Source organism: Cebus imitator, unplaced genomic scaffold (assembly GCF_001604975.1).
Source record: "Cebus imitator isolate Cc_AM_T3 unplaced genomic scaffold, Cebus_imitator-1.0 Scaffold668, whole genome shotgun sequence".
Taxonomy (NCBI): domain Eukaryota; kingdom Metazoa; phylum Chordata; class Mammalia; order Primates; family Cebidae; genus Cebus; species Cebus imitator.
In genome coordinates this window covers 292,727-317,870 of record NW_016107983.1, presented here as the reverse complement: position 1 = coordinate 317,870, position 25,144 = coordinate 292,727, and the positions used below count along the sequence as shown (strand labels likewise).

Sequence of the window (25,144 nt, the reverse complement as noted above, 5' to 3'; positions counted from 1 at the left end):
GAGGCTGAGGAAGAAGAATCGCTTGAAACTGGGAGGCAGAAGAATCGCTTGAACCCAGGAGGCAGAGATCGCGCCACTGCACTCCAGCCTGGGCAACAAGAATGAAACTCTGTCTCCGAAAAAAAAGGATCTTATCAGCTGTATGTTGCTAGGACATATGGACAAAAGAAAAAGCACGCCCTGGACCTTGCTGCCCTGTGATCTGCAGTCCATGGGGGAAGGAACACAGATACCCAAGATTGCCCCTTTCCCTATTCTATAACATTTGAGTTGTGGGGGGCTCAGTTCATGGCTGCATTTTTTTAAACGTAAGGAAATAAATAGCATAAACTCCCGTGGGAAAGTTTGATGACATCCCTTTAAGAGAGTTGCCCTTTAAGGCAGGCTGGGGAACAGAAACAAGCCACTTTACGTTTTTGGCAGCAGGACCAAGGGACTTCCACGAAATTGTGCAGAGATGGGAACTGGCTGCAGCCCAGGAGCTAAATTCCTCGTGCCGCTTCGATTCTCAAGGACAAGTCGCTTCTCCCAACCTTGTGGTCACAGGACTCTCCAGAGAAGCATCAGCATGTGCCCAGGCTGGTCATCGCCACGAGTCCGGCCTGGCCAGGTCCTGGTCAATTCTCCTGGCTGTAATGGCTGTTTCCACCACAAGGGGCAGCCGCGGCAAAGACAGGCCTGTCACCCACAGGCCTGGAAGAGGGGCTGGGTAGAGTGAGACCCAGGGACCCGCCACCACAGTGCTTCTTGCTTTCCCAAATTGGGCTCCAGCAGGTGCTGGCCCTGGTTAGCCACAGAGAGATTCCACCCAAGGAGGGCCTGCTCGGCGTCAGTCATGGTGAGCTGACCTGCCCTCTGAAAGTACAAAACTTTTTTTTTTTTTTTTTTTTTGAGACAGAGTTTCGCTCTTGTTGCCCAGGCTGGAGTGCAATGGCGTGATCTCGGCTCACCACAACCTCCACCTCCTGGATGCAAGCAATTCTCCTGCCTCAGCCTCCCGAGTAGCTGGGACTACAGGTGTGCACCACTATGCCCAGCTAATTTTTTTTTTTTTGTATTTTTAGTATAGACGAGGTTTCACTATGTTGACCAGGATGGTCTCAATCTATTGACCTCGTGATCCACCCACCTCAGCCTCCCTAAGTGCTGGGATTACAGGTGTGAGCCACTGTGTCCCGCCACAAAACCATTTTTTAAATAGCTTAGATAACTGTGGGAATGCTTTGAGGGTATTTTAAATGATTTGTCTTCTTGAAGAGACTGGGGTAGCCAGCATGCAACAGTTCTTACACACAGAAGTTCCTGCTGGCTTTCAGCCTTGGGCAACTGCCTCAGTTTCCTAACCTGTAATACAAGGTAGAGAATCATATTCACCTCCCAGGGAGTTTGTGAGAAGATGACATGAAGTCTTGGCAAGCACACGGTATGTTCTCTGTACATTTTAAGAACACTGGTAGTGTTTTTTATCCTATTCAGTATAACAGGGGTTCAAGCCAGCAATGGCACGTTGTTGGAAAGAAAGGGAAAAAAACGGGTGGATATTGGAGGACACAGACAATGAATTCTACACAAGTTCAAGAACAGAAGGAAATATCAGGGAAGAGGCGGACAATTTGTGGTACTTAAAGGAGCTGCCGAGGCCTGGTGCAGTGGCTAATGCTTGTTATCTCAGCACTTTGGGAGCTGAGGCGGGCAGATCGTGAGGTCAGGAGTTCAAAACCATCCTGGCCAACATGATGAAACCCCGTCTAACTAAAAATACAAAAATTAGCTGGGCATGGTGGTGCATGCCTGTAGTCCCTGCTACTCGGGAGGCTGAAGCAGGAGAATCACTTGAACCTGGAAGGTGGAGGTTCCAGTGAGCTCAGATGGCACCACTGCACTCCAGCCTGGGCAAGAGAGTGAGACTCTGTCTCAAAAAAAAAAAAAAAAAAAAAAAAAAAAAGGAGCTGCTGCCAAAGTTCCCACCCAGGCAATCAGACAGTGTGCTGCAAATTGGTTTTGAGTTGGTGAGTTTGCACAGTGCTGTGTTCTTGGCACCCAGCACAGCTGCTGGCTCATAGTAGGAGCTTATTAAATATTTTGGAAGGATGGGAGGAGAGGATTGTGATAAAAGTAGGCATCTACTCAACCTTTCCTCTGTGCCATGCATGGTAAACATTTCCACATCATTTAACTCTGGTTTTATTACTGTCATTTCACAAATGACATGGAGTCTCCAAGAAGTTAAGTCAGAGGTTTTTTTTTTCTTCCCCCAGCAATCAGGCCCAACCCCCAACACAGCTTTTAAACAAAAGCAGCTGAGGCATTTACTCTGGTCAGTAATGAAAATTCAACATTCTCCTGTCACTGATGTAACTTATAGGGTGCTTTTTGTGTTGACTTCTTTTATCTTTGCATTTGAGGCTAAGATAAACCTGTATGCGTTTAACTTATTTCAGTCATTTAAGGGAATAAAGAACAAAGAGAAGAATCTGTATTAAATCAGGCACAATAAGAGAAAGCATTTTTAACAAAATGTTATGTTAAGAGCTTCAAGTTTTTATAAATCACCCCCATTGAATAATCCCCAAATAACTATTGTTGTGCTATTCAATATTCTCCATCCATAACGGCTGATGAAAATGCACAACCAGGCCAAATACAAAGTTACAACAATTTTTAAACTTAATTTTGACTCTGCATTACTGAAACAACAACAACAAAATCAAAACTTTCCGGGATCTAACAAATTTAACTACAAATTACAAGTCAGATCCTCTCAAAAATTTGATACCTGTAGCAACGGAATGTTTCCCAAATCAAATTTCCCAGATTTTTCACTAACATATGTCCCCATGTTTCCCTCTTCAGAGCTAGAGCCGAAATGGAAATTGGTATGGAACTTAGTGAAAATATACGGAGAGCAGACAACTGAGGAACAAGGAGGGAAACAGGAGGGCAGCATTTGCTCTGTATTTGGAATAATTAGCGAAGCAGATCCAGCTGAAGGCTGGCATCATGTACCTTGCCCAAATGTTTCTAGGGCTGAATACGAAAAGGCCAAGTCAGCAGATGGTTAGGTGCAATTTCACGCCTCACTGCACAGCTACACAAAGGGAATTTTTTTTTTTAATGTATAATTGAACTTCAGCAGCACGAATGGGCTTTTTTGCTCCAAAGATTCCAGTTTTCTTGAGAGCTGCACACCCTTAAGCTACAAACACTGTTTTTACATCAGGCTAGGTAAGATGCAAGTAAATTAAAGATTTCTTTCTATTATTCCCAGAGAATAAATAAGCATTTCTGAATTTTAAGTGTTTTGGAAAACTGCTTGTCATCAGATGTATGGAAAGAAGTTTCTTGTCTGAGAAAGGTCAAGATGTATGTGGATTTGGTATTCTTTTCCAGAGCTGAGGCTATGAGGTGGAGTAAGACCATTACTGGTCTAGAAAGGTGTAGGAGTAGGAAGAGAACAGGGCAGGAATAACCATGATAATAGGAGCACTCCCTGCAGCCACGCTGTGTCCCCAGGACTCTGGAAACAGCCACTGGGATGCCACCCTATGAGGCAGGTGTGTTGGTGTCTCTGCTTTGCCAATGAGGAAACTGGGGTAGGAGAAGTTGATGAACTCAGTCACACAGCTGAGAGGTGAGTGGGAAAGCAACTTCCCCGAGGATGCTTTCCAAATGTGCACGGCGGCCCCCAGCCCTGCCGTGGTGTAAACACATGGAGTCTGGATGGGAACAGACGTTTCGTTTATAAACAAGGAAGAGCTCAAACATCTGGTCCTCCCTTTGTGGCTGCGGACACTGTGCAGGTACGAGCCCTTTGGCCTGCCTGGTCCATGTACCATAAATACCAGGAGACCTGCTGCTCTTCAGAAACCAGCCTGGGCATGCAGAGACCTCGGGCTGAGGACTGAGCCTCTTGCTGTGGGCCTCCCCGCCAGCGTGAACACAGGAACAGGCTTATGGAGAGAAATCTGACATGCCCCCACCACCCCACCAATCGGCAGGAGTTGTTCACCTTACCCCCTTTTTACTGCAGTAGTATATACATAACACGAAAGGTACCATCTTCACCATTTTTAAGTGTACAGCTCAGTGGCATTAAATACATTCACAATACTGTGCAATCATCACCACCGTCTATTGCCAGAGCTCTTTGCATCTTCCCACACTGAAATTCTGTACCCATTAAACACTAACTCCTGATTCCCCACTCCCGCAGCCCCTACATCTGCCACTCTACTTTCTCTCTCTCTAAATTTCACTGCTCTAGGGACCTCCTAGGAGTAAAATCATGCAGTATTTATCCTTTTGTGTCTGGCTTATTTCACTTAGCATGATATCCTCAAGGTTCATCCATGTTGGAGCATGCATCAGAATTTTCTTCCATTTAGAGGCTCGATACTATTCCATTATATGTAGATACCACATTTCATGTATCCATTCAGCCACTGATGGTCACTTGGGTGGCTTCAATGTGCACATACCCCATTTAGACACAATAAATAGCTTCTTCCTGGTGTAACACACACGATTAAAAGCACACCGCTGTTCGTAAGGCGCGGCCCCAGCTTACCTGTGAAGGCTGTGGCTGTCACTCAGCCTGGACGTGGAAATGTAGGACAGCTGGCTCCATGCTGCTAGAGTTTCTCACTTCTCCATTAAACAATAGGGAAAGCCGGATTTTTAAAGGACACCTAATTTTTTAAATGGTTAATGATTCAAATGCTTTAAGACACTGCAAGCCAAACAAAACTGCCCCCGACATTGGGTGTAGCTCTCAGATCCCGCGAGGGCTCAGCCTTTTAACAATTCCACGTGGCAGAGTTCTGTAGATGAAGAAGCAGCGCTTAGAGGTTAAGTGAGTTGCTCAAGGTCACAGTGGCTCTGTGCTTGAATGGAAGTTGTCAGCTCTAAGTTCCGTCTCCTTCCAAAATGCCACTGCTACCTATGCAACAATGCCTTGTAAATGACAACACGGTTTTAATGCATGATGGTTAACATGAATGAAGAGGTAGCTTTGAGTAGGGCCCTAAGCATAGTTCACTTGATTTAAAAATCATATCCAAAGCCCAGGCAGGTGGGGCCAGGGTCTTACTAAGTGCTCCTGACCTCCCAGTGGCAAAAGAAAATAGCACTTCCACCTTCACAGCCCGGTACAGCATGTACACGGAACCACTCAGAAAACAGGGGTCGGGCTTCCAGTTGTTCATCAGAACTGTGACAGGTGATGGCTTCCAAGGCTGGGGGTTCTGAGATCCTGTGGTGAGCTCTGGGACTTAGTCAGATCCTGGGAATACCAGCCTGTCATTAACCCCTAGGGTGCAAAGGCCTGACATTCTTCAGCTTGACCAGGCTCCCTAAAACTGGAGATGCTAGGCTCCTCTGGAGCAAGGAGGGTTAAATGGTGCATCTGTTTTCTCTCTCAGAAGGTCAGGAACCAAGGCACGGGTTTAAAAGCATTCTTCACACAGAGGCAGATAACCCCTCTGACACGGGCCTCCAAGCAAGCCTGCTGTGCAGCCTTGAGGAGCCCCTCCCGGGGGACAGGTCCACAGCACCCAGAGAAAGGCTGGGCCACTCCCAGAGCCTGAAACAGGAAGAGGCCCACTCTGGCCTCGACATGCTTTCTGGCCATCTCTAGAATATTCTAGCATGCTCTGAGCCCTTTGGCACCAGCAACACAGCAGTGAACAGAAGAGCAAAGTCCCCGCCAGGTGTGGTCACGTTCTTGCAGGATAGGGAGGCAGAGTGATCATGCTACACGTGGTAAATAAGCAGACTGCTCCATCAGTTTGACAGCAGTGAGTCCTCTGAGGGACTGGCGTGCAGAGGCAGGGAGACATGGGGCAGTCAGCACCAACCGGCGGTGGTGTGGACTCACTGCGCGTCCAGCTTCTTGCCTGCTCCGGACCGCGGGTGTAACTCAGCGCACACTTCAGGAACCGAAACACTGCAAAGCCTCAGGCGGTGAGTGAACCTCAAGGCCATTGTGTCCATATCACCCTGGTTCCTCGGCCTCCTCTCTGCGCCACCTTTTTAGGCCTTGGAGGCATTGCAAACTCATCCCCATCACCACCCGTCCTGGAGGCCTTCTCAATGCCTCTCCAGCCTCCTCCCTCCTCTCGGCCTCCACTTCCATGTCTTGAAAATGGGGGCATTAACAGGACCTATGCGGTGGTGAGGATTTGATACGTCTGCAGAGCTCAGAGCAGCGCTTTAGCCATTGGCAGTAGCAGAAGTAGTTGTCACAATTGCTGTTGACGCAGAAGCTTGTTTTTAAAAAGTCAAGTTCTTTTTCTCTTAAAGTCACCACAAAAGCAAGCCCAGACCTTTCATCCTGTGGTGATTCCAAGGCTTCCTAAGCTGGAATGTCCCAGCTCTCAAAACCAGCTACAGGAAACTGAGACCGGTGTGGGCACCCCGGCCTTACTACTTTCCAGAGGCCAGAGAGCACAGGATGAGGCAGTACCCTCACCTCCAGCCCCAATGTCAGAGGCCCCAGGTTCTGGGTCTCGCCAGTCCAGGGACCCATGTATTGTTGTTTCCTGTGTCCCTGCTGCTGGGGGGAATGGCCTGCTGCTGGGGGGAATGGCCCTGCCGCCTGCAGCCTCTTGGCCCTGCTGGAAAACACCTGAGCCACGGTTACTGTTCATCTGGAGCCAAGCGAGTATCTGTACAGGATCCATAACATTTCCAGCCCAGCTGAGAAGGACTCTTGGAGCAGCTCTGGCTGTGCCCGGCTGGCCAGGAGGAAGGACAACTATGTCTGGGGTGTCAGCTGGGCACACAGAAGTCCGAGGATAGCAGCAGAATGGATACGGGAGTTAGGAGATGTCCATTTGTGTCCCTAGTCTAGATGTGTGACTGCAGGGAAAGCCATAGCCTCAGTTTCCCCAACTGTAAAATTGGGGTTAATAATCCTTGTGTTGTTGATTTATTTTGAAGACGTGCAATTATATATATATTTAATATATATATATATATATATTTGAATTTATATATATGTCATTGGCACCAGTGACGCAGCAGTGAACAGAAGAGCAAAGTCAGCAGTGAACAGAAGAACAAATACTATATACATATTTAGTGCAAAATGCCGTGGCAGCACATACAACTGTCATTATGACAAGGTTAAGGTAGAGAAACTCGTAAAAAGGTGAGTTGTGACATGAACTGAACCCTGAGCTGAGGTCCTCATTTTATGACCCCTCACTCGTACAGGGAGTGAGCTCCTTATTCATTTTCTGACCTGACGTCTTTAGCGACGGGAACAGGAGCTTCTGCTGCCTGAATCATCGAGGCCTTTGGGAAGCTCTGGGACACTGACCTCTTCTTAAAGAAATGTACAGGTCTTGCCCTTCCCTGCCCCTGTTGGAGACCCTTCCAACCCCCTCGGCCAGCAGCCTCTAAACACACCCTGATTCTACTCTGGGCCATGCTAAGCTGGGGGCTGGAGAGGCAGAGTGGCCCTGCCCACTCCTTGCCTTAGGAAGTGTGTTCTTTAGCCAAACGACACAGAGGTGGTTTGTGTAGAGCACGATCATGCTCTGAACACAGCTATTTGTGTCGGCTTGTTTGGGGGGGGCGGTAGTCGGAGGGACCCACAGAGAGGAGGTCACCATTGTGCAAGGAGGGTCTGAGGGATGCGTGGAGACGCTCTAGGTCTCTCAAGCTTGCAGCTGTGCTGCCAAATCCCCCGCCCCCGCGTGATTTCTGCCGCATCCACAGACCTCTTCTCCTAGTACTGGTTTAATTTTTTTTTAAGTTGACTCATTTTTAAAAGTTATTTTTAAAGTAAACATTATACACTATGGTAAACAAAAAACCAGTTCCATCTGCCAAAAATAGAAAGAAATGCTAAAAATAAATACAAAGAAGGGAAGTTATTAAATCATAAGCGGATACTGCAGCATGCTGGAGTGTGAGGCCTGCTTTCCTGTTAGTGAAAAAGGGAAATTGCAGTACTGGAGAGGGGTTAAGGACACAGGGGCACCAGCAGGAGCCTTTCTCCCTGACACGACTGAGAAGGAACTGGAGGGCAGTGATGTTCTCCGTAGTGGACAGGTGTATTTAATATCCCACCAGCGCATCCCCTAACACGCTCTCTGGGAGTGTGCCCTTTATGTTGGGAGACGTTGCCATAGGTGGAAAAGATGGTGAAGAACCTGAGTGCCAGAAAGGGAGCGTGGGCTTGGGGGAATGCTTGTTTCGTCGAGGACGAGGGCAATGGACTGAGCTCGGGGTCTGAGGGGGAACTGTGTGATGATGGTGAATGCAAGAATATCAACAACCATGGCTCCCAGCTCCTGCGGGCTGCCTGGGCGTCAGGCACTGCCTGCAGGGCTCGAGATGATTATTTCATTTCATCCTCACCCTGCCTCCCTCCTCTGCTCACACCCAGGCCTCACCCAGCCTGGTCCCTCTGAGCTGACCTCAGGCTGCAGGCCACACGCAGAGAGCTTCCCCTCCCTCGAGTTCCCCCAGTACCGCTGCAGCAGACCAGATGCAGTCCTTACTGCTTCTGAGGCAGCTTGGGGGGAAGGGCCAGGTCCGAGGTCATGGAGCCTGCAGCTCTCCTCAACTCTGTGCTGAGGAATAGGACTCCAGATTTAATTTATAAATTCCCAACTTTTCAAATTAAAAAAAAGTATTGGGGTAAAATATGCATAACATACAGTTTCCCATCTTAACCCTTTTTACGTGTACAGCTCAGTGCATTAGGTACATTCACATTGCTGTGCAGCCATCAGCACCATCCACCTCCAGGACGTTTTCATCTTCCCCTGCTGAAACTCTGCACCCATTAAACACCAACTCCCCACTCCCCTCAGCCCCTGGCACCCACCATCCTTCTTTCCATCTCTATGAATTTGATGACTGGTTGCCTCACATAAGTGGAATCATCCTGCATCTGTCCTTCTGTGTGTGGCTTATTTCACTTAGCATTACATCCTCAAGGTCCAACCATGTTGCAGCATGCGTCAGAAACTCTTCCATTTGAAGAATGAACCATATCCTTCTGTATGGATAGGCCACATTGTGTCTATCCATTTGGACGAACACGTGGGTTGCTCCTACCTTTTTTGGCTATTGCGTGAATAATGCTGCTCTGAACAGGTTTTCAAATACCTCTCTAGGTCTCGGTGTTCCTCCTTTTGGGTGTATACCTGGGATTGGATGAATTCCCAACTTTGAACATGATTAGGTAGGCGCTTGCTACCCCGGGACACTGCACAGTGAGCAGGCTCCTGTGGCTCACCTCCCTCCCATCCCTCCCTGGTCCCAGCTTGGTCTGAGAGATGCATGTTCTTCCTTTGAGATACTGTTGTTCTAAGCCCCACCACATTCTACAAAGCTCCATCATACACACATGCTGAAGGCTAAAACTCCAATTCTGCAAGTGCATCAGTTCCAAGAGTAGTTGTTCGATGGCGAGGGGACGATGGGCAGTCTGTAGCTGGGACCCTGGGGAAAGGCTGCAGCCGAGCACTCTCGGGGGAGCCGGGCACAAGGCAAGCAGCCAGGACCTACCCGCATGTCCATCCACATTTCTGATGGAGCCCAGGGCACTTCCACCAGCACCTTCCCTCTTCAGAGACCCCCGTCCTGTCTGCAGATCCGTCAAGCAGACCATCGCTGGGCCAAGTGTCTGAAGCTGGTGATAACCAGAATCGGTCTTGGGGAGGAGGTGGTCATTCCCCTGAAAGTCCTAATGGCCTTGCAGGGATGGGCCACAGAGACATCTCCAACCACTTATTTCCTGTGCAGAGGCCAGAAGGGAGCTTTCATCATGGTAACTAACTGGGTCTGAGTTTCCCAGGCATCTCCTCTCACCAGCCTTTCTTATGGCAGTCATCGTAACAGTTCATTCATTTAAAAATATTTCCGCCCCCTTTATCTACCGGCAAGCACTCACTCTAGCCAGCTAAATCAGTCCCTTTAAAACTTTATCTTGCTAATTCCAAGTACATCACCTCCATATCCAGACACTGGGAGGCTCAGACTGCAGACATCTGCCTGACAAACACAGAGCAGCTGGCGGGCTACATGCATAAATTAATGCAAAGTCCTGGTTGATCAACATCTGGTGCAGCTCTTCCTCAAGGCACTTGTTGGGGATGAAGCTTACTTTGAGCTGGCCATTTGGTGTTTGTCCCTCTTGGTCAGCTACCATGAGCTCAACGTTCCCTGCCCTATGTCCTTCCTTGGCCAGGAACCAGTGTACATGGGCAAGCACAGTGCCCATAAGCCGAGCCAGATCCCTGGAAACCCACCCACCAATTAGAACTGTTCCTTGCAGGAAACACTGCCTAGACGAACCACCTAACACGCAGGCCATGACGACTCCCAGCTCCCTACCCAGACCCCAGCCAGAAGCCATAGCAAGCCGCCAATGTCAAGCAGAGGACCCCTGCAGTAAGATCGGGAAGGTCTACATCTAAGCTCACTAATAGGCCAGAGGGTGAGACAGAACATGGAGGTGCAAGACAGGGAGGGGATGGAAGCCAGCACGCGGGTCAAAGACCAGCCCATGAGGGAAATGCCTGCTCATATGACACAAGCCTCCCGCCTGCTCGGCTGGAAATCCTGAAATTTCCCCAGTATTCCTAGAAGCACCTGGGCTCTCACAGAATACAGTGGCACTTCCCATAAGACACTGGACCCGGACACTTCCTGTCCCAAGGAGCCCACCACCTCCAGGGTCCCACTGAGCAGCGATCCATGCTGAGAGCTGCACTAGGAGAAGCCCGGGTGAAGGCTGCTGCAGTTACCTGGGAAACCTCAGGAGCCCCAGAGTGTACGCTTTTGTCCATTGCAAATATTCCTTCCATAGAGTTACTGCCAAGATCCAACCAGACCCTCTGCGCAAGCTTTGCTAACTATCAGCTCTGTGCAGTGCATTAGGTGGTTCTGAAAAAGCATCCGCTCTAGCACTTGGCTGCCCTAGGATCACCTGGGGACTCTTTGTGTACTGGCCAGGTCCCTGCAGGAAACAGAGGGCACCCCAACAGCTAATCTGTAGAGCAGTTAAGAAAGAGTTACTCAGGAAGCTGTGCACGAGGGACAGTGCAGCTCCCAGGGGCTGGAACAGTGGGCACGTTTATCACCCCTGAGTAAGCATGCTTTTTATTATTTATTTATTTGGAACAGATCTTGCTCTTATCACCCAGGCTGGAGTGCAGTGATGCAATCTCAGCTCACTGCAACCTCCACCTTGTGGGTTCAAGCGATTCTCCTGCCTCAGCCTCCCTAGCTGGGATTATAGGCACCCACCATGCCTGGCTAATTTTTGTATTTTTAATAGAGATGGGGTTTCATTCACCATGTTGGCCAGGCTGGTTTCAAACTCCTTACCTCAGGTGATCCAACCACCTAGGCCTCCCAAAGTGCTGGGATTACAGGTGTGAGCCACCGTGCCTGGCCTGCTTTTTATATTTTCTGATGCTTTGATACATCTCTGAGCCTTGCTGGCCAGGGAGAGACTCCCTATCCAGGGTTAGCTAACTCTTAGAGACAGCAAGCACCTTGCCTTCAGACCTGCCTCTCCTATGCAAACCAACCAATCCAAAGCTGTGCCCCAACAACCCCCTTTATCTAAGTCTCACTCCATTGCCCTAATCACCCATGGGCCAGGTACCTGACAGCTAGGGACCACCCCTGTAACCCAGAGTCCACAAGCATTGTTTGAACTGGCCAATCTGAACCGTGCTCAGCTTGCCTCACCCCTCCCTTCCCACAATCCATGCCCCCACTCCTGCAGCCTCCTGACTGACCCTGGTGCTTCCCCATATGTCTCTGTGTTCTGCGGAATCGTCAGTAAAAACTCTTCTTTCAAACAGTTGTCTCCATGGCTGTCATCTTAATCCATGGCTGATTAAAATCCTGGGTGCAGGCCAGGCATGGTGTCTCACACCTGCAATCCCAATGCTTTAGGTGCTTGAGAAGACAGGATGGCTTGAGCCAGGGAGGTCAAGGCTGCAGTGAGCTATGATGGTGCCAGGGCAACAGAGTGAGACCCTGTCTTAAAAAAAAAGAAAAAAGAAAAAAAAGGCTGGGCAGCACAGTGGCTCACACCTATAATTCCAGCACTTTGGGAGGCCAAGGCAGGTGGATTACCTGAGGCCAGGAGTCCGAGACCAACCTGACCAACAAGAGGAAACCCTGTTTCTACTAAAAATACAAAATTAGCTGCACTTGGTGGTGTGTGCCTGTAATCTCAGCTACTCAGGAGGCTGAGGCAGGAGAATCGCTTGAACCCAGGAGGCGGAGGCTTCGGTGAGCTGAGATTGCACCACTGCACTCCAGCCTGGGCAATAAGAATGAAATTTTGTCTAAAAAAAAAAAAATCCTGGGTACTGTTTAAAACAACCCAAGGACTGCAGGGGCTGAAGAGAGGAAGCTGCGTGGAAAAGCTGCAGGAAAGGGGCTAGAGGGACATCCCTTTGCTGGTCCATGCTCTCAGCTGAGTCAACTGAGACCCAATAGGGAGCCACAGACCATCCCAGTCAGCCTCCCAGGGTCCAGAGCAGGTGGACAAGGGTGTGGGGCACATCTGGAGGGGAAAGTGGGATGCCAGCATACTTGGGCCCTACTCCAAGAAAGTCTGATTCCAGAGTTCTTGGGTGGGGCTCAATAATTTTTCTTAAATGCTTCCCAGATATTTCTGATGCACTGTCAGATATGGGTTAGACATTATGAAATGTAAGGTACTGTCAATATTAATAATATTAACAATGGCTGCAGCAGCAACAGCTACAGCATCCACAGAGCACTTCTGTGCCAGGTGCTCACAATGCATCAGTCCTAATTTCCACCCCTTAAAGGTAAGTGTTATTTTTCCCATTTTGTAGTGGGAAATCTGAGGCTCAGGCTGGTTAAGTAACTTCCCATCAAGTAGGTTGTCAGTGGAAAAGCTGGGATTTTGAGCTTGATCCAAAATCCAGTAGTCAGCCCTCCATATCCATGGTCTCAACCAACAGCAGATTGAAAATATTTTAAAAACACACACACACAGGGCACAGCACCTCATATCTGTAATCCCAACACTTTGGGAGGCTGAGGCAGAAGGATTTCTTGAGCTTAGAAGTTCAAGACCAGCCTGGGCAACATGGTGAGACTTTGTCTCTACAAAATTAAAAAATTAGCTGGGTGTGGTCACATGTGCCTGTGATCCTCGCTATTCAGGAGGCTGAGGCAGGAGGATCACTTGAGCCCAGGAGGTCAATGTTGCAGTGAGCTGTGATTGTGCCGCTGCACTCCAGACTGGGTGACACAGCAAGACTCTGTCCTGTCCCCCCAAAAAATCATAATAAAAATCACAATACAATAAAAAGTCATACACATAAAAATACAGTAGAACAACATTTACATAGCTTTCATGTTGTATCAGGTATTATAAGTAATCTCAAGACTTAAAGTATGTGGGAGGATGTACTTTGGTCACATGAGAGTGCCACATCATTTGACTTTATTTTTTTAGAGACAGGGTTTCACTCTGTCGCCCAGGCTAGATAGAGTGCGGTGGCACTATCACAGCTCACTACAGCCTCGACCTCCCAGGCCCAAGCAACCCTCCCACCTCAGCCTCCAGAATAGCTGGAACAACAGGCATAAGCCACCACATTCAGCTAATTTTTTTTTTTTTGTATTTTTTGTAAAGATGGGGTTTTTGTCATGTTTCCCAGGCTGGTCTCGAACTCCTGGGCTCAAGCGATCTATCCACTTCAGCCTCCCTGAGTGCTGGGATTATACAATGCCACTTTATATAAGGGATCTGAGCATCTGTGATTTTGGTACCTATGCGGGGGGTCCTGGAACCAATCTCCTGAAGACATCGAGGGATGACTGACTATATTGTTTCTACTCTTCCTTCCAACTTCACCTATGATCAGCCTTACCCTAGCGAACCCCTGCACTCCCAAAACCTCACTGAGTGGGCCTCTCACTAATGCTTACGCTCCCATCCAGCACCCCATGGGGTTTTCTTTATGATTGCTTTAAAAAGAAGCACTTTGAAAGCATTGAAAGAAAGATGCTGAACAACCAGACCAGATTATTAATTTTGTGTTTAAATGAGTTAATTTCCCTCTGCAACCTAAAGAAACTGTACTGAGCTTTCATGTAGACACACTGTACCCCCCTCATCTCCCCCAACCTGCCGTGCACCCCTGCCCCAGGAAAGCAGACTTCAGCAGGAGAACTGAGGGTGGTCATAGCAAGGAACATGGAGTTACTTTGAAACATTCTCCAGAACAAGAGTTCTTAATCTGGGCTGCAGGAAGTCTTCACAACCCTTACATTACATGAGTGATTTCTCATGAATGGGTACTTCTGTCTGAGTCCTTGGCTTGCACCAGATTCTCAAAGGAGCCTCAGAAAGCCAGAATTTTGTCTCAGTTTCTCCCATAGTTGATTTTAAGGGTTATCCTGCCTAGTTCTTCTTTCCTGGTGTTCAGTGAACTATGACCTGCTCTAAAAACATGCAGTCAGTGCAATTTAGTTCCCAAATATTTTATGATAATATAGTAGTGGGTTACACATAAAATAAATTTTAAAAGGTCCTTTTCCTTGGTCTTACTCATAACTAAATAATTAATTTATTGGATTTCATTTTGAGGTTTTTATTGAAAATATTTCTTCCTAAAACTCAGTATCTTCTCTCTCCTTGTGAGATGTCAAAAAAAATTCGTGTTGAAACAAATCACTGAACTTGCTATATTTCTTTCTTAACCCTTCTAACTGTAGAGGAATGTGGTACATGGAGGATTTACATTTGGACACGTTTTTACTAAATAAATATTCATCAATTCACTCAGCACATTTTTATTGAGTCCTTTTCCAGGCAGCAGTTTAGGTATAGGGGATTCCAAAGCAAACAAAGGAAACTCAATTGCTCCCAAGAAACTTGCATTCCAGCGGTGGACACAGATTATAAACCGTAAACTAGATAGAACAGGAGACAGAAGAGGAGAGTAATAAGCACTGTATTCGTTTTCTGGCTTAATGCAACAGAAATTTACTGTCTCACTGTTCTGGAGGACAGAGTCCAAAATCGAGGCATGGGCAGGGCCCCGCTCCCTCGGAAGGTGATAGGGGAGAGTCCTTCCTTGCCCTCTCCTACCTTCTGTGGCTGCCAGCAATCCCTGCCATTCCTTGGCTTTGTAGATGCATCGCTGCAATTTCTGCCTTCATTATCAAATAGCAGCATTCTTCTTGCAGATCTGCCTCTGTGTTTAAATTTCTCTTGTGTTATATGGACACCAATCACTGGATTAGGGCCCACCCTAATCCAGTACAGCTTCATCTTACCTTGATGACCTCTGCAAAGACATTCTTTCCAAGTGAGGTCATATTCACATGTAACGGGGGTTAGGACTTCAACACATCTTTTGGGGGGACACAATTTAACCCGTAACAAGTGCCTTGAAAACAAAACTAAGTGGCCGTAAGGGAGACAGAGAGTGATCAGTGCTGGCGTGTCCAGGAGGGCCTCTTGGCAAAGATGACACTGGAGCAGAAACCAAAATGAAGGGATGAGTCATGGGGACATTTGGTGAAGGGGGTACAGGCAGAGACCCCGAAGCAGAGGTGCTGAGCCACTGTGCCTGTACTCCTGACTCTTAGAAACTAGCAGATAATAAATGCTTGCTATGTAAGCCATTATGTTTTATAGTAATTTGTTTGCAGCAATATCAAATGCATACAATTGCCCAATAGTGGCCTTGCCTGTTGTGTTAGTTTTCTGTTGCTGCACAACAAGTTGCCATAAACTCAGCAGCTTAAAGCTTAACTCGCAGTTTCTACAGGTCACAAGTCTACGCTCAGGGTCTCATGAGGCTGAAATCTTGGTGCCGGCAGGGCTATGCTCCTTGTTGGAGCTCAGAAGCGTCTTTGAAACTTTTGTGGTTGTTGGCAGAATTCAGTTCCTTGCAGTTGTAGGACAGAGGCCCCCTTTTCTTGCTGGTTGGCTGGGGGCCGCTCTTACCTCCTGGAGGCTGCCCACAGCTCCTGGCTAGGAGGATCTCTCTGAAAGCCTCTCATGCTGTGAATTCCTCGGACATCTGTCTCTGATCTTTAGATCCAGAATTAAAGGATTAATGTGACTAGGTCAGGCCCATTCAGAATAATCCGCCTTTTAGAAAACTTGAAGTCAACTGATTAGTGACCTTAATTACAATTGGTGTGAACACAACAGGGACTCCATCTTGGACACTAATCTGCCATGTTGAACTCTGATTAGCCCCAGTCCTGCGAATGCCCCCTGATTTCTACTTTGTTTACTGTCCCTAGTGTAAGAACATGTCAACCTTGATGCTACTCCACAGATAATAGGCGTCAGAATAGGAAGTGGCACACACAAGTGTGCCTACCCGTTCTGGAGGGCGGCCTCCCATCGTCTCCCTTTCCTAGTCATATAAGAGCCCTGGCTCTGGTGAGTGACAGTGTGGAGATCTACCTGTCCTGCAGCCACTCAAGACCACGCTTCTGTCTGTAAGTTCCCCAATAAGTCACCTTTTACTGACAATCTGGATTTGTGTGCCTCCTTTGTGTTTTTGGTTCCTTTGGCATTTGGGGGCCATTTTACCCTTTCATGGAACAAATGGCAAAATCTCTTTTCTATATGATGTAACATAATCATGGGAGTAATATCCCATCACATCCGCAGGACCTGCCTACACTCACGGGAAGAGAATATAAAGCGTGTGTGCCGGGGGCAGGAATCTCCAGGGTATCTTAGATTCTGCCTGCCACGCTCCTCTTCCACTGTGGTGCTGTAATCAGCAGCATTCTGTGAACTACACGAGGGCCCTGGATGTGCCTGGTGTGTGCCTGTCAACAACATGGGTGGGGCCGCTTTGGCAAGAACAGAGGCAGGGCCAGGGCCCATCGGCTCTGTGCCAGCCCCCATGCTATGGGCCTTCTCGTGCAATTTCATCAAATCCTCCATTCAGTTCAGACATAATTAACATCTCTGTTATGCAGATGAGAAAACTAAGGCTCACATGACTTCAACTACTTCTCTGAGATTCTAAATATAAAGTGGTAGAGCCAAGGTTTGAATCCAAAGTGTCAGAAAGTCTGGATTCCAATCTTAGCTTTGGTGTTTTCTACCTAGGTTACCCAACTCCTCTGGCCTCACTTTGCCCATCCCTATAGTGAGGTTAACAGAATATGTGGCTTCAGATATTCTCAGGGGCTCAGATATCCTCAGGGGCTATTGTATGGGTTCTGTAAGCAATGATGGCTGGAACTGCATCATCTTAACAGCAAGGAGCCATAAAAGGCTGAGAGATTGTGGCTGTTGACATTACTTTTAAGCACTTTTATTTCTATTTACTGGAAGAAGTTGTTTCCTAGGCAACCCAAGGATTCAGAAAACAACCAAACCATTCAGTCATCTTGGGGCTCACAAAGCTCAGAGCAGGAGAAATGGCGACCGGGGTTTGGGGAAGGCATCGATTCACGCTACGGCAGAGGCAGAGAGGCTTGTCAAGTGCCAATAGATCTTCCCTGACTCATCAGAGTCACAAAATCTTCTAGTTTTACCCGTATTTATGTGGGGTACTGAATCACCAATGTAACCCAGCAATCCATCTTGCCTGAAAGCAAATGTCTTGTTTAAATGAAAAGCAGACAGCACAAGCAGAATGTCCCCCAAAGAGTGTCTTTCATGGCTCCTTATTAGGCACCAGTGGGTCTTTTAGACAGTTTGTCCCCAAAGGAAGAAGTGGTTAATCACTGTGGATGTTGCCTAATCAGGAAGCAAAAACCTTGAAGGATACCCGAAGGTTCGTGTTAGAAATGCAAAACAGCCTGAACCCTCTGCAAGTGAAAACATGGATGTGTACAGCTGTCAACATACCCCTCCTTCCTTTCCTCTTTTCCCTGGAGAAGGCAGAAACCATTCAGGGAAGAGGAAGCCCTTGCTGAAATACAGCCCGAGTCATTTGCTTCACAGGCTGGAATTCTTTTGGATGCTGATGCTAATGGGTGAAGTTTGCCACTCTGATGCTCGTGAGAGTCCTGGGAGGTAGGAGTGATCATCCCCATTTCACAGATGAGAAAATCAAGCCTTAGAGAAAACTAGATATGAGAAGGCAGGTGCCAATGATCAGAGAGGCAGCCTCCCCCTAGGCCCTTCATGCCAGCTGAGGGAGGCCTTGGGGTGTGGGAGGAGGGAGCATGGGATTCCAGCCACGCAGAGAACAGGCAGGGAAGAGGCTGGGCCTGGGGGGTCCTGCAGGATCTCAATCGGTTGAGCCCGATGATGCCTGCGGGCCCCCTCGGTAGGCCTCCCTGAACCTCACTGGAGCATTAGAGATGAAAGCCCCTTCCAAGCTTCGTACAGGAGATTGATATGTGAGATGGGAAGAGGCCATCTTCACCAGGGCTTGGCCAGAAGAACCAATGGGTTGCCAAGATGCCTGGAGGGTGAGGAGAATGCAGTGAGGGTTTGAGACACCAAGGAAGCAACCCAGGGTTATCCTGGACTCACTGGAACAACCGTTCCCCGGGGCTACAAGAAGTCTAATGCAGAGGAACTGGCCTCCGGACTCAAAACAATAATGTCATTTCTTACATAACCTACATGTCACTTCCTCATTGCCCAGACCCTGCAGATTTTCCTAGCTCTGCTCCCTTTTACTTGGAAGGCGCACTTTCCTTCCAATATCCTCCATGCCAGCACTGAGGCCCACAGCCCGGGAAACATCTGGGTGGGCTCCCCTAAAATGGGTCCCAGATGGGCAGCAAACATTTCCTGTGCCCCACCCCATCCTTTCCTGTGTCCAGAGAGAGTGTCTAGAGAAATCAAATTAATGTTTTCAATTAATATTTGGGAAAAATACCTGAGGCTAGCTGTTTTATCTTCGATGCCAGATATTCTTGGGTTTAAAGCAAAGTAGCTAGGAAAGACACTGATGGGCCTTTTGAGGGTACCACAGCCTTCTGGGTGCCCCCTTGATCCAGAGAAGACTCTATAAGAAGGCTTTCCCCAGAGGACAAGGACACAGAGATCCTGGCTCCTAAAAGGTAAGCAGCACAGATCTAGGTGACATGCAGGGCTCCAAAATGCCCTCAGTGTGAGAAGCGGAGCTACTCTCCAAAACACTGAGTTTTCTTGTCACCCTGGCTTCCCGGGCCATGTGAGGCCCAGGGAGACAGCCATGTGCCAGAGCACCCATCTCAGCAGCCTAGGACCTTCATCAGGACACAAGAATCACCCTCATGATGATGATGACGATGATCGTGGTGATGACAACAGCCAACATTCATGGATACTTAACATCGCTGGACGCTTTACGTGAAGGATTTCCTAGGAAGCAAGTACCCTTATTCATATCCATTTCACAAATGAAGAAATGGAGGTTCACAGAGGTAAAGCCCCCTGCCCCAAATCGCACAGCTATGGAGCTTGGGAGCCAGGACCTGAACACTGGCTGCACTCCCACACCTGTGCTCCTAACCATGCAACGCAAAAAACCCGGAACTGAGGCTCTGATGTCCCACCTGCCTCTTCTACTGGGCAGCTTCTCTCATCGCCTGCTGCGGAGATGCCAGTCACCGGTGTGCCACAGTGGTCTGCAAGGCTGCTCTCCCCTGAAGGTGTCTACAGCTCTTTAATACACCCCAGAAAGATGCATGGCTCCTTCAGATCAGAGGACTCAGGACCCATTCCCAGAAGTAGCCAGAGGGACTCTGGGTAATGCCAGAATGAGACGATACATTTTAGTGACAAGTGGAGAAATCTAAATTTGGAATGAAATTCTGTAATATTCGGGATTCATGTTAATCTTCGGTGTGATAACGACATTGCGGTTATGTGGGAAGGAAAAAAAAAGCCCTAATCCTTGAGAGATGAACAACAAAATACTTCTAAGTAAAATATACGGTGTCTAGGATTTGCGTTAAAATATAGTCATGCCTCACTTAATGACGGGGAAGCATTCTGAGAAACGTGTCCTTAGGTGACTGTCATTGTGCGAACACCACGGAGTGAACGAACTTACACAAGCCTAGATGGTACAGCCTACTGCACACCCAGGCTGTGTGGCACAGACCACTGCTTATGGCTACAAACCTATACGGCCTGTTACTGTGCTGAGGACAGAAGGCAACTGAGACACAGTGGTAGGTAGGTGTGTATCTAAGCACAGAAGAGATACAATAAAACGATGGTATTGTAACTGTTGAGGACCACAGGTCCTCTACGTGGCCTGCTGTTGACCACCATGTTGCTATATGGCACATGCTTGCACTTCAGAAAAAAAAAAACAGAAAGAAAAATTTTTAAAAAGGTGGAGGAGATAGATGAAGCCTGATTAGGAAGTTGATGATAATTGTTGAAGCTGGGGGAGGAATCCAAAGATTGTTCTCCAAACCAAACTAAACTAAAACTCTGCCTCTCTCAGGCAGGTCAGGTTCCAGATCCAGCCTTTGGAGGCCCTAATCCTGCTGCCCTGGGTCCACCGGTCACCCCAGAGTCTTCACCATTTCCCTCCGCAGGAGGCAAAGGGAGTTCTCAGACAGTGGGATACTGGCACAGGGCCTAGTCTCCCAGAGCTCCTGAACCTGGTATCTTTCACCCCCAAGCCCATCCCAAGATCCCACTAATACCAGTGCAATCCAGTTGGAAAGCGCCAGGCCTGTGAGCATTCTTTCATTATAAACAATTGAAAATGGCCCCAGAGACTTTTCCAGCCTCCTGCTTTGAATGTCATGTCTCTGTGTTGTCTCAAATACAGTCAGCAGTGGTGTCCCCCTTACGCTGCCTTCAACAGTTCAAACCCAAAAGGAAACTTCACAGAGAAAATGGACAAGGTAAATCAAAATACAATTGTCATGGACAATACCTACTCTAGATATCCAGTCAACAGGGATGCAAAAAGCCTGCTTTTCACAGGTTTAAGTGGTTGGACTATGTGAATCCATCTTTGTATAATATGTCAGGGATATCCAGAAACATTGTTAACACCAAAAATAAATGTGGGCTGGGCTGGTCTGGCACGGTGGCTCACGGCTGTCATCCCAGCACTTTGGAAGGCTGAGGTGGGAGGATCACTTGAGGCCAGGAGTTCCAGACCAGCCTGGCCAATGTGGTGAAATCCTGTATCTATTAAAAATACAAAAAATTAGCTGGACGTGGTAGTGCATGCCTGTAATCCCAGCTACTCAGGAGGCTGAGGCACAAAAATCGCTTGAACACAGGTGGCGAAGGTTGCAGTGGGCCGAGATTGCACTACTGCATTCCAGAGATTCTGTCTCAAAAAAAAGAAAGAAAGAAGGAAAGAAAATGTGACTTACAAGCTTTCCCTCAGTGTTGTGAAAGAAAGAAGAAAAAAATGTGACCATAACAAAAAGTACTCCATATAGATCAATGACCTAAACTTAAGAGCTAAAACCATAAAACTCTTAGAAGAAAAACAGGGGAAAATGTTCATGACATTGGATTTGGCAAATAATTTCTCAAATATGACACATGCAACAAAAGAAAAAACAGATAAACAACTTCATCAAAATTAAAAACTTTTGTGCATCAGAGGACACTACTGAGAGAGTAAAAAGTGGGGCACGGTGGCTCATGCCTGTAATTCCAGCACTTTGGGAGGCTGAGGCGGGCGGATCACCTGAGGTCAGGAATTGGAGACCAGCCTGGTCAACATGGCGAAACCCCATCTCTACCAAAAATACAAAAAATTAGCTGGGCGTGGTGGCACACGCCTGTAATCCCAGCTACTTGAGAGGCTGAGGCAGGAGAATTGCTTGAACCTGGGAGGCGGAGGTTGCAGTGAGCTGAGATTACGCCATTGCACTCCAGCCGAGGCGACAAGAGCCAAACTCCATCTTAGGGAGGAAAAAAACAAACAAACAAACAAACCAAACCACAACCTAGAGAATTTGCAAGTCATAATCTGATAAGTAATTAATAACCAGAACATATAAAGAACTCTGACAATTCAATAACAAAAAACCAACACAATCCAATCAAAAAATGGGCAAAGAACTAAAATAAACATTTATACCTGGTGAAGGTAGACAAATGCCCAATAAACGCGTGAAAAGATGCTCAATATTATTAGTCATTAGGGAAATGTAAATGAAAACCATGAGATTCCACTTTATATCCATTAGTATGGCTATGATTAAAAAGAGGGAACATAACAGTGTGGATGAGGACTCATGGAAGTTGGTGCATGACTGGTGGGCATTAAAAATGGTGCAGCTGCTGTGGAAACCAATTTGGCAGTTCCTCAAAAAGTCAGACATAGAATTACCATCTGATCCAGAAGTTCTACTCCTAGGCATATTCCCAAAAGAAACAGATAATTTTACACCAATGTTCATAGCAGCAGTATTTACAACAGCCAAAAGGTTAAAAACCCAATTGTCCAACAACAGATGCATGAATAACAAATTGTGGTATATACATACAGCGGAATATTATTCAGCCTTAAACAGAAATGAAGTTCTGATATATGCTTCTAGACAGATGGAAGAACCTTGGAGATATTAGCTAATGTGCTTTTGAAATAAGCCAGACACAAAAAGACAGATATTTTATGATTCCTTCTACATGAAGTAACAAGAATAGGCAAACTCGTATAGACAGAAAGTAGAATGGTGGCTGGGGAAAGAAGGGATTGGGGAATGATCACTTAATGGGTATGGAGTTTCAGTTAGGGAAGATGAAGAAAAAGGTTCTGGAGGTGGATGGTGGTGATGGCTACACAACAATATGAATGTGGTTAATGCCACTGCCCTGTACACTTAAAAATGGTTACAACGGGGCCGGGCGCGGTGGCTCATGCCTGTAATCCCAGCACTTTGGGAGGCCGAGGCGGGTGGATCACAAGGTCAAGAGATCGAGACCATCCTGGTCAACATGGTGAAACCCCGTCTCTACTAAAAATACAAAAAATTAGCTGGGCATGGTGGCGTGTGCCTGTAATCCCAGCTACTCAGGAGGCTGAGGCAGGAGAATTGCCTGAACCCAGGAGGCGGAGGTTGCGGTGAGCCGAGATCGCGCCATTGCACTCCAGCCTGGGTAACAAGAGCGAAACTCCGTCTCAAAAAAAAAAAAAAAAAAATGGTTACAATGGACTTAGGTGTGGCGGTGCATGCCTGCAGTCCCAGCTACTTGGGAGGCCAAGGTAGGAGGATCGCTTGAGTCCAGGAGGTTGAGGCTGCAGTGAGTTACGATCATACCACTGCATACCAGCCTGGGCAACAGAGTAAGACCCTGTCTCAAAAAAAAAAAAAAAACACCTAAAATGGCAAAAATTTTATGTTATGTATATTGTATCAAAATTTAAAAATGTGAATAGGATAAATAAGCAGGTCACTGATGACCATTTTAAGGCAATGTTATGCGATACCTAACTAGAGTTAAATATTTGCATGTAATTTCACATAATTCTCCTTCAAATGAGTCTCCTTTTGAATTACTGGGGAGATAATTATACAGAGAAGGCATTACATGCCATATAAAACTGAGGAATTAAAAAAAAATCTTGAATTTGCAGGAAGCTTGGTGCTAGAGGCATCCCCAGAGAGACACTGTCAGAATTCAGTTCCAAGAAACAAAGGCCTCAGGGAATCAACGTGCCCTTAAGACACAGTATTTCTAGATTCTCTCTGCTCACATCTTCCCCTTTCCTGGCTTTCCAGGACCTCAACTGACTACAACTCAGAAATAGGAAGACACGTGAAAAAATTATGAGTTCCAATCTTTAAAAAGTATTCAAGTTTTCAAATAATTATATAAAAACGTTTATGTTTCCCAAGTCAAACCTAAAAACCACAAGGCATGTTCAGAAAAGTTTCGCTTCAATTCCTAGGCATGCAGGCCTCTCCCATGCTTATTCTCTTTCCTTTTCTTGGATTTTATTTGGGTTTCTCTCTCCAACATTAGGTTATGGGGTCCATCTCCGATGTGGCTATCTTTACCACAAAGCATGTGGAGCCTGTGCCACAGGGCTTCTCATCAAAGAAAACCGTGAAACTATCATCAGGAAGTGCACAAAAGAATACAAACACATATTTAGCAAGGCCCACTTGTTTCTTTTCATTGCAGAACACATTTTACTGGGTACCAGCTCTGTGCTAGGCAAGAGATTTTCTTTTTTTTTTTTTTTTTTGACACAGAGTTTTGCTGTTGTCACCCAGGCTGGAGTGCAATGGTGCAATCTCGGCTCACTGCAACCTCTGCCTCCCGGGTTCAAGCAATTCTCCTGCCTCAGCCTCCTGAGTAGCTGGGATTATAGGAGCATGCCACTACCCCCAGTTAATTTTTGTATTTTGGGTAGAGACAGGGTTTCACCATGTTGGTCAGGCTGGTCTTGAACTCTGACCTCAGGTGATTCACCTGACTCGGCTTCCCAGAGTGCTGGGATTACAAGCGTGAGCCACCGTGCCCGGCCGAGATTTTCAAAAGAAGTGTGTTTTCATCCTTTCTGTTTTGGGGATTATTCTAATGTTAAATCTATTAAAAATTAAGGCACAATACCCCAAAGAAAACTAAAAGCACTTTGTTGAAAGAACACAATGGGGTCCATGTTAAGTCTATTGTAAATTAAGCAAGGCACAACGCCCTAAACAAAACTAGCAGGAGTTTGTTGAAAGAACAAAGACAGGGCCTCCCGAAAGGGCAACTCCCAGGTCCCCTCTGGGAAGCCCTTCCTGATTTACTCCACAGAGATAGTTGTCCCCTCATCCTAGGAACTGCATGCAAGAGACCATTAGCAGTGACCATGTGACATTATGACTCTTTATATGACTGGTATGTATGGCTCCCGAAACTGTCACGATGGTTTCTTTCTTTCTGATAAGAAAGAAATAAGAGGCTATATTTGTAAAGAGTCTATCACATAGGAAGTGTCCCTTACATGTTAGGTTCTGGCTAAGAACCCCAGTGCCCAGCAAAGTGGCCATCCAATAAAATGTGGGTTGAATAGACAAATAAATTTAGAGGATTTTGCTCATGGCTCTGACAATCTGATCTAAAAAAAAAAAAATTACTGAACTGTATAAAAATGTACTCCATGGCCGGGCGCGGTGGCTCAAGCCTGTAATCCCAGCACTTTGGGAGGCCGAGGCGGGTGGATCACAAGGTCAAGAGATCGAGACCATCCTGGTCAACATGGTGAAACCC

General features: G+C 47.1%; 1 protein-coding gene and 1 pseudogene across 5 annotated transcripts in view; one reads left to right on the top strand and one right to left on the bottom strand.

The window, feature by feature from the left end:
* The window catches only part of COL23A1 (collagen type XXIII alpha 1 chain), a 356,236-nt gene that overhangs the window by 228,725 nt on the left and 102,367 nt on the right, over positions 1–25,144 (bottom strand). The gene's annotated exons all lie outside the window — the stretch shown is intronic.
* Positions 18,178–25,144, top strand: part of LOC108295921 — a 21,183-nt pseudogene continuing 14,216 nt past the window's right edge.